The sequence below is a fragment of the Penaeus japonicus genome, unplaced genomic scaffold (assembly GCF_977035675.1).
Source record: "Penaeus japonicus unplaced genomic scaffold, GWHDUDI00000001_assembly GWHDUDI00000033, whole genome shotgun sequence".
In the NCBI taxonomy this organism is placed as follows: Eukaryota; Metazoa; Arthropoda; class Malacostraca; order Decapoda; family Penaeidae; genus Penaeus; species Penaeus japonicus.
Window position 1 is genome coordinate 20243347 of NW_028234435.1, and position 10000 is coordinate 20253346.

Genomic DNA, 10000 nt, shown 5'->3' on the forward strand with positions numbered 1-10000 from the left:
CCCCCCTCCACCCGCCTCAATTCCCTCCAATCAGCTCCCCCTCCATCCCTTTCCACCATCTTCATCTTTAATCCTCTCCTTCCCTTATCTTCCCCTCCTCTTCCCCTCCTCTTCCCCTCCTCTTCCCCATATCTCCCCCTCCTCTTTTCCTCTTCTTCTCCCATCTTCCCCTCCTCATTCCCTCCATACGTACATCCTCTCCCCTTCCACCTTTTCCATTTCTTTCTTCCTATAACCCCCTCCTTCCGCGCCCTCCCCCCACCCTTATGCACGCTACGCCCTCGTTCATCCCTCCCTTCCCCTCCCTTCATCTCTACCCTACCCCCCCCCCACTTCCATCCCTCCGCCCTACTCTTCATTCCACTTCCTTCATCCCCCTTCTCCTTTACCCCTTTACCGTTTCCCTTCCCCTTCCATCTCTACCCCCCCCCCCCATTCCACCCTTCCATCTATCTCCCTTCTTCATCCCATCTACCTTTCCCCTCTTCCTCCATCTTTACCCCTCCATCCTACCCTTTTACCTATCCCACCATCCCTGCCCCTTCATCCCTACCCCCACCATCCCTGCCCCACCTCCCTGCCCCTTCATCCCTACCCCCACCATCCCTACCCCAACCCTCCCTGCCCCACCTCCCTGCCCCTCCTTGCCCTTCCCCTTCCTCCTCCTTCGCTCACACAGCACCTCCCTCCCACTGCTCCAGTTTACACACATGGTTTGAGGTTGTAAAGGAAAAGTTGGACAAAACTGACCTTTGCTTCACTTGCTACAGATCTTTCGCGTCTGGTCTCCAGCTGAGAGAAAGGGAAGGGAAGTCGAAGGGAAAAAAAAGGGAGAGAGAGAGAGAGAGAGAGAGAGAGAGAGAGAGAGAGAGAGAGAGAGAGAGAGAGAGAGAGAGAGAGAGAGAGAGAGAGAGAGAGAGAGAGAGAGAGAGGGGGGGGAGGTAGGGGGGGCGGGATGGAGGGGGTTCGAGAGAGAGAAAGACAGAGACTGACAGACAAGGAAAAAGACAGAAAGACAGACATATAAATAGACAGAGATACAGAGACGGAGTTAGAGAGAGATAAACAGACAGATAGACAGGCAGACAGAAAGACATCAAGTAACGAAGAAAAACAGAACGAAAAAAGTAAAAAGTGGAGGGAAAGGACTGGAGGAAAAAGGGAAGGAGAGAAGGAATGAAAAGGAGTAGAGGAAGGAGGAGAAGGGGGGGACGAAGAGAAGAAGGATAGAGGTAAAGAAAAGGAGAGGAGGAGAAGAAAGAGAGGGAAGAAGAGGAGAAGGATGGAGATAAAATAAAGAATAGGAGGAGGAGGAGAAGGGGAGGGACGAAGAGAAGAAGGATAGATAGAAGGATAGGAAAAAGAAAGAAAAGGAAAAAGAGGAAAGGGATAGAGGGAATTGAATGATAAAAAATGAAAGAAAGGTAGAAAGGAAAAGAAAGGAATGGAAAAAAAACTAAATGAATGAGAAATGAACAAAGAAAAGATCCAAAGAAAACGGAAGAAAAAAAGAAGGAGAGAAGAGATAGAATAAGGGGGAAAACTATTAAGAAGGAGAAGAAGAGAGGAAACAGGAAGAAGAAAGGGGAGAGGGCGAGGAGGAAGGAGGAAGGAAGAACCAAAGGAAATGACAAATACAAGGAATAGGAAAATAAAGAGGAAGATTAAAATGGAGGGAAATAGGTTTTTTTGAGTTCATACAGTGTGAATTAAAATGTAAATGCATTTGACGAATGTAAAAAAGAGAGACAGATAAATAGAAAAGAGAGAGACAGAGAGATTGAGAGAGAGAGAGAGAGAAAGAGAGAGAGAGAGAGATTGGAGAGGCGAAGAGAAAGAAGGAGTAGAGACAGAGAGGGATTAGAGGATTCTGTGAGAGAGAGAGAGAGAGAAAGAGGAGGAAGAGAAAAAAAGGACGGGGAGGAAGAGACGAGAGAGAGAGAGATGACAGAGAGAGAGAGAGAGAGAGAGAGGACAGCAGAGATTGAGAGAGATGAGAGAGAGAGAAAAGTGAGAGAGAAAAACAGACAGATGACTGAGAGAGAGAGAGAGAGCGTCATGGAGGTGGAGAGAGAGAGAAAAACAGAGAGAGAGAGAGAGAGAGAGAGAGAGAGAGAGAGAGAGAGAGAGAGAGAGAGAGAAACAGAGAGAGAAAAACAGAGAGAGAGAGAGAGAGAGAGAGGAATAGACAGACAGGACAGACAGACAGAAAGATGTTGGAGTGAACAGGTGATGTGAAGAGGGGGGAGGGGGGAAGGCTAAGGGGAAGGGAAGAGGAGGGGCTAATTGGTCCCTTTGAAGTGGAGGAGCTAGAGCATGGGCGTGTGCGGGCGCGCGGGCGCGTGGGCAAGCGTGGCAAGGGGCCAGAAGCGTAAAGTCATGAAGATGTGACCTTTCTGATCCATGAGGTCAGAAACACACTCCTCTCTCTCTCTCTCATTCTCTCGCTCTCTTGCTCTCTCTCTCTCTCTCTCTCTCTCTCTCTCTCTCTCTCTCTTGCTCTCTCTCTCTCTCTCTCTCTCTCTCTCTCTCTCTCTCTCTCTCTCTCTCTCTCTCTCTCTCTCCGCCCTTCTCTCTCTCTCCCTCTTCCTCCTTTCATTCTCCCTATCCCTCTTCTCCCCGCCCCCTCTCTCTCTCTCTCTCTCTCCTCCCTCCTTCCTTCCTTCCCTCCTTCCCTCCTCCATCCCTCCTCAGTCACACCTCTCTATCTATCTATCCCCCTTTCTCTCTCTTTCTCTGTCTCTCACCCTCTCTCCCTCCTCCCCCCTTCCTTCCCTCCTTCCCTCCTTCCCTCCCTCCTTCCTTCCTTCCCTCCCTCCTTCGTCACACCCACGTCTCACTCTCACCCTCCCCGTCACGCAACACACCAGGAGTCCGTCAGTAAGAAACGTATAAGAAACTGGATCATTGCAAGGAAAGCATTTAAGACGCTGCCGGGCTGGATGGGGGAGGGAGGGGCGTCGGAGGGGTGGGAGGGGCGTCGGAGGGGTGGGAGGGGCGTCGGAGGGGTTAGAGGAGGGGGGCGGAGGTGGAAGGAGGGGTGGAGGGAGGGGGGGGAAGGAGGAGGAGGAGGGGTGGAGGAAGGGGTGGAAGGAGGAGGAGGGATGGAGGGAGGGGGGGTAGGAGAAGGAGGAGGGGTGGAGGGAGGGGGAGAAGGAGGGGGGCGGAGGTGGAAGGAGGGGTTTGAGGGAGGGGGGGGTAGGAGGAGGAGGAGGGGTGGAGGGAGGGGGAGAAGGAGGAGGAGGGAGAGAAGGAGGAGGAGTAGAGGGTGGAGTGGGTGGAAGCGAGAGGGGGGCGGGGATGGAGGGCAAGGAGGAGGAGGAGGAGGAAGGGGAGAAGTGGAATGGATGGAAGGGCGGGTGGAGAGAGGACCCAGAGTGGAACGGGTAGGTGGAGGGGAGGACGGAGGGGTGGAAGGGCGAAGGGGGGAGGGGGGATGAGGTTTGAAGAAGGAGGGCAGTTAAGGGTGTGGTTGTGTGGTGAGGTGGTGTGAATGAGGGAGGAGGAAGAGGAGGAGGAGGAGGAGGAGAGAAGGAGAAGAGGAAAGGGAGACCGGGAGAAGAAAAAGGGCATCTTACGAAACACAGAAAATTAAAATCAAGACCCCTGATATCTATGACATAATACAGAGACCTCACAAAAAAGTATATACGACCCCCTCCCCCTCCAATAAAAAAAAGAAAAAAAGAAAAAAGAAAAAAAGAAAACGGACCCGACTCCACGTAAAATCAACAAATCAAATCGCCCTCCGTCCTTCCCTCCCTCCCTCCCTCCCTCCCTCCCTCCTTTCGTCCGTCCCTCCCTCCCTCCCTCCCCCCCTTAAATAAAACATACCCCCTCTCCCTAAAGAAAGAAAAAAAAGAAAAAGAAGAAAAAAATAAAGAGAGTCAGCGAAGAGAGCAAAACGAGCTTCTTGAGATCGAGTACACGTGATAATACAAAGAATCAACCCAGGATGCTGAAAGGGAGGGGGGAGGGGGAGGGGGAGGGGGGAAGGGGGGAGGGGGGAAAGAAAAAATGCGAATCGGGAACAAAACCGGTTCGCAAGATCGGCGTCGGGTGGGTCCCGGTGTGGGTGAAAAGACTACAAGTATGGATGGAATCGCAGAAGATACCTCGACGGGTGAGAAAAAAAAATAAAAAAGTTGGAGAGAGAGAGATTGAAAAATAAAAAAAATCAGGGCAGATCGACGCGAGGCGATCGACCATAGAGGGAGGGAGAGATCAGCGGAGACGATCGACGGAGAGGGAGGGAGAGATCGACGTAGGGAGAGGGAGAGATCGACGGAGAGGGAGGGAGAGATCGACGTAGGGAAAGGGAGAGATCGACGTAGGGAGAGTGAGAGATCGACAAAGAGGGAGCGAGAGATCGACGTAGAGTGAGGGCGAGAGATCGACGGAGAGAGAGGGAGAGATTAGCGGAGGTGATCGACGTAGAGGAAGGGAGAGTTCGAGAGATCGACCGTAGAGGGAGAGAGAGATCGACATAGAGGGAGTGAGAATATCGACATAGAGGGAGGCAGATCTCGACAAGGAGGAAGAGAGAGAGAGAGTAATACCTACGAATACCTACCTTTATCTAACCTAATTTCACGAATAGTAGATAGCCGTAGATAGTAGATGAGGAAATCATGATAACAGAAGACAGATACTAATAGTAGAAAAAAAAATGTAAACGACGAAATAAAAGACAATAACAAACAACAGACGAAAGAATAGGCATAACGGAGAATAATAGCAGGCCTAGACTAGCCTAGTAGCAATAAATAACAAACAAGCGTACAAAAAAAAGACCCTTAATAAAAAAAGACCCCTAAAAAAACTAAAACGAAGAGATAGATAGAAGCAAAAGGAACGTTACGTAACAGAGACCAGTAGACCGAGGCCATTAAGGGAAGGTGTGACTGGAAAATGCACGAGACGAGACCAAGTTAGATATGCGATGCTGCAGATAATTTTAATGATGTACAACTCATTGCAAGAGGGCTGGGTTACGTGGTGGTAATTGCCGTGTTGCAAGAACGCTTAAGAGCTTAATAATCATTATCGTGCAATAAGAAACAATTAACGCGTAGTACTTGCGGCTGTCCGGAGTATATTTTTAATAGGGAAATGAGGTGATAAAGTCTTTATTTTGGAGTCACTCAAGGTCTCTTCGGAAAGGGTTGTATGTTGGCGGCTTCGTGTCTCTTCAGGTGAGGGAGTGCCCTTTTATTTCGTTTCATTTCCTGGGGTTGGCAGTAGATGAGGTGGTAATGATTGCAGTAGATGGAAGAGTGGTAGATGGGAGAGATAAAGATAAGGATAGAAGTAATAAATGTAAAGGAGGATATGGCGATAATAGTATATAGTAGACGAAGGAATAGCCGTGTTATACTATTCCCTTTCTCTCTTTTCTTTCTCCCTTTCTTCATCTTTTTCTTCTTCTTCTTCTCTCTCTCGCTCTCTCCCTCTCTCTCTCTCTCTCTCTCTCTCTCTCTCTCTCTCTCTCTCTCTCTCTCTCTCTCTCTCTCTCTCTCTCTCTCTCTCTCTCTCTCTCTCTCTCTCTCTCTCTCTCCTCTCTCCCACTCCTCTCTTCTTTTCTTCTCCGTCTCTCTCTTTTTTTAATTCTTACATCCTCCAAGTCCGTTTGCAATTGCACGCTTGAATCATTGCGAATTTCTGCAATCATAAGTAACCCAAGGAAATCGCCTATGACGTTTTCGATACTTATGTAAAATGTCTAGAGTCACTGGATGATAAAAAAATAATAAAAAAAGAAATAAAAAGAAAAACCTTCTAGTTTAGAAAGTAGATTAGAATTTCTGCTACACTTAGATAATTCTGTATTTCGTACTATCATGATACACGTGGTCGCTTTGGGATTGCAACATTCAGTGGCATAGTCATTTGCTTAATTTCAACTCCATTGTAATTTTATTTTGATGTAATAGTTTATCGTTTTTCTTTTTTTTTCTTTTCTTTTTCTTTCGTCCTCTATCTAGGTCTTCCTATTCCTTTCTCTCTCTTTCTATCTCTTTATCTATCTATCTATCTATCCATATATCTGTCTATTCATCTCTTACTATCTCACTCTTTGTCTGTCTATTTCTGTCTCTCTCTCTCACTCTGTCAGTTTGTCTCTCAATCCCTTCTTCACCCTACTTCCCCCCTCCCTCACACTGTTCTCTCCCTCCGTTATCCTGTTTCCCCCCTCCCTTCCCCCCTTCCACCCTCCCTCCCTCCCTCCCTCCCACCCTCCCTCCCACCCTCCCTCCCTCCGTCCCCCTTCGCCCTACTCTCCCTCCCCCTTCGCCCTACTCTCCTTCACTTCCTTCCTCACCCTATTCCCTCCCTCCCTCATCCTGTTTCCCCCCTCCTTCTCCCCTCCCCCACTCTATCTCCCTCCCTCCCTCACCCTGTTCCCTCGCTCTGTTTATCTCCCTGTGTGGGTGGAGGAGATGCGGAGTCCGGCGGTGTGGGCGGAGGAAGGACTGGATAGAGCGGGGTGTGGGCGGGGATGGGAAGACTGGGCGTGGTTAGGATGGAGTCCAGGATGTGTTGGTAAGTTGCCCCGAGTCTCCCTCCCCCCCCTCCCTCCCCTTCTCCCCCAAACATACCCCTTCCCCTATTACTCCCCCCTCCCCCCTGCCCTCCCCCCCCAACCTGACCCCCTATCACGTTCCTCATTCCCTGGAGCTATCGGCCATCGTTCGTTCCCCGTCTCGTCATCGGTCTTTTCTCTACTTCTTATCTCTTCTTCTCTCTTCTCTCCTTTCTATTCACGTTCTCTTCTTTCTCCTTTCTATTCTCGTTCTCTTCTTTCTCTTCTCTCCTTTCTCTCCTCTCTCCTTTTTCCTTTCTCTTCTCTTCTTTTCCCTTCTCTCTTCTTTCTCTCCTCTTTCATTTCTCTCCCCTTTCCTTTCTCTCTGCTCTCTCTTTTCTCTTCTCTTCTCTTCTCTTCTCTCTCCTCCTTCCTCTTTTTTCTCTTTTATTCTCTTCTTTTCTCTTCGCTTCTTATCTCTCCCCTCTCCTCTCTCTTGTCTTCTCTTCCCTTTTTTCTCTTCTCTCCTCCTTCTTTCCCATCTCCTTCTCTTCTCTCTTCTCTCTCATCCTTCCTCTCCTATCTCTTCTGTCCTTTTCTTCTCAGATTATCTTCTCTTGTCTTCTGTTGTCTCCTTTATCCTCGTCTTCCCTTCTCTCTTTCTCACCCATCTTTCTCTCGCTTTTCTTCTCTCCTTCTTTCCTCTTCTCTCCTTTCTTCTTCTCTAAATCTTCTACTTCTTCCTCCTTCCTCCGTTTCCTCATTTTCTCCTCCTTTTTTTCTCTCTTCCTCCTCCGTTTTCTTTGGTCATCTTCTTTCCCCTCCTCTTCGTCCTCCACCTCCTCCTCCTTCTCCAACATTCAGTCCTAACTCCCCTCCTTCATTTCCTCTTTCTCTCCTTTCCTATACTTCTTCTTCATCTTTTCCTCCTCCTCCATCTCCTCCCGCTCCTTCTCTCCTTCTTCCTCGTCCTGTTCCTCTTATTATCTTCCTCTCCCCTCTTCTCTTCCTCCATCTCTCCATTCTTCTACTCTTCCTCCTTCTTTTTATCCTTTTTATCTTTATAAACACCTCTCCCTCTCCTTCCTCTCTCCTTTTCTCGTTTCTTCGCCTTCTACCCCGCCCCCTATATCTCCCTTCGTAACTCCGTCCCTTCCCTCTCCCTCTCCCTCTCCCTCCTTGTCTCTCTTATTCCCTTCTTCCCCCTCACCTCCCTTCCTCACCTACCCCATCCCCCTCTCATTCTCCCCTCCACCCTCTCTCCCACCCCTCCCTTCCTCTTTACCTCCCTATCTCCCTTCTCCCTCTCACTCCCTCTCTCCCTTACAGCTCCCACTCCCTTTCTTCCCTCCCTCCATACCCCCTCCACAATCCTCATTCCCTTCAACCACTCCCCCCCCTCCCTCCACTCTTCCCCCTCCACACTCCTCATTCCCTTCACCCCCCCCCCCCCCTCCACTGTTCCCCCTCCACACCCCCCCCTTCCTTCTAACGCTTTACTCCCCCCCCACCCCCTATCCTACCCCCCATCCCTATCCCACTCCTTCCATCCCCCCACTTAAACTTACCCCTCCCTCACCCCCCACCCCCACACCCCTCCCCCCCTTCCTGCCATCCATCCATCTTGTACCTTCGCTGCTTGCTAAGTCTGCCCGCCCCGCTTGCAACAAATAGCAACGGCAATCGGTATATCATTTGCAATTCTCCTTGCTATGCATATTGCAAGAGAGGGGAGAAAAAACGGAGACGAATTAGGTGGAAATTAGCCGTCTGTTTCAATTTGATTATATTAATATCAATTAATGATTGTTAATTTTTGTGATTTAGATATTGCGGGGAATTGAGGAAGGAGGAAGAAGAGAACGAAGGGGGAGAAGAAGGATTAGAAGAAATTACGAAGATAGTGAGATAGTGAGACGATGATGATGACGATAATGAGGAAGATGAAGAAGAAAATGATGGTTGTGAAGATGGAAAAGAGAGAAGGGGAAAAGGATGAACGGGAGATGGAAGAAAAAGAATAAGGAGGAAGAGGGGAGAAGGAGGAAGATGAAGGAGAAGAAGGAGGAGGAATGTGAACGAGGAAGAGGATAAATAAAGAATAAGGAGATAATAGTGATCATTATGATCGATATGAAGGAAAAGATAAAGTAAAAGAAGAAAAGGAAAAAAAGAAGAGGAGAGAGGCGCAGGTAAGAATAAAGATGAAAAGAGAAAAACAACATTTATGGTAAGTAGAAACAAGAATGGAAATAGAATAAGATAATATACAAATTATATGTATATGTCTATCTGCCTGTCTGTCTGTCTGCCTATCTATCTATATATCTATTTCTCATTCCCTTACTCTATCTTCCTACCTCTCATCTCTTTCTTTCCTTCCCTCCCTCCCTTCCCTCCCTCCCACTCTCCCTCTCTTCCTTTCCTCCCCTTCCCTCCCTCTTTCACACCTTCCCTCCCTCCCTCCCTCCCTCCTTCCTCTCCCCTCCTCCTTCCTCCCCCTCCCTCCTTCCCCCCTCCCTCTCCTCCCCTTCCCTCCCCTCCCTCCTCTCCTCCCTCTCTCCGCCTCCTCCCTCCCGCCTTCCCTCCTCCTTCCCTCTCTCCCCTTTCCCTCCTCCTCCTCTCTCCTCCCTCTTCCTTCCTCCCTTCCTCCCTCCCTCTCTCCTCCTCCCTCCTTCCCTTCCCTCCCTCCTTCCCTCTCACCCTCTCACCCTCTCCTCCTCCCTCCCTCCCTCCCTTCCCTCCTTCCACCCACCTTCCCTTCCCTTCCCTCCCTCCCTCCCATTCCCCCATTTTTCAACCAACAGCCGAAAGAGTTATTGTCACCGGAGATGATAGAGGCGCCGCGACCTTTGTTATTATTCTGTCACAACTGCATTGTTGCCAGAACCTGTCGATGGCTTGGCGTTGGTGGCGATTAAGCGGTTGCAATTTGCGGGTTCTTTTGTTTCTCGCCGATGAGTTCTGGTAACTATGTTTGTCGAGAGCTTTTTGTGTGTTTTGTTATTCTTGTTGTTGGTATCGTTGTTATTTATGTTGTTGTTTTTATCTAATTGCTTGTTGGAAAGGCGTGTAACAGGTAAGTAGAAGGATACTGTAGGTGAGCGGGTTGGTAAATGGGGAGGGAAAGTAAGTAGGTTCAGCAGGGAAATCGTAAGTAAGTAAGTGAACAGACAAGAGGATAAGTAGTAAAAGTAAGTCAGCGGAATATATCAAGCAGAGAGGGAAATAAGTAAGCAGGTAAGTTGCTAAAGAGATCGGTAGGAGAAAGAGAAAGAAAGTGAGGGTAAGCAGAGGAGAAATAGGCAGGTAAGCAGACATGAAGAGTCAGCAGGGAACAGGGAAAGAAATTAGCAGGTAATCAGGGAAAAGTCAACAGATATGCAGGTAAGAAGAAGGAGGAGAAGAAGAGAGGAGACGAGAACAAGAAGAGGAAGCAGTAGCAGGTAATGTAAAGACCAGGAAGGGCAGGAGAAG

The 10000-nt window shown here is 48.9% G+C and overlaps 1 pseudogene; it reads right to left on the reverse strand.

Moving 5' to 3' along the window:
* The window catches only part of LOC147467826 (uncharacterized), a 47706-nt pseudogene extending 38647 nt beyond the window's left edge, over positions 1–9059 (reverse strand).
* Positions 9060–10000: the final 941 nt, after the last annotated feature.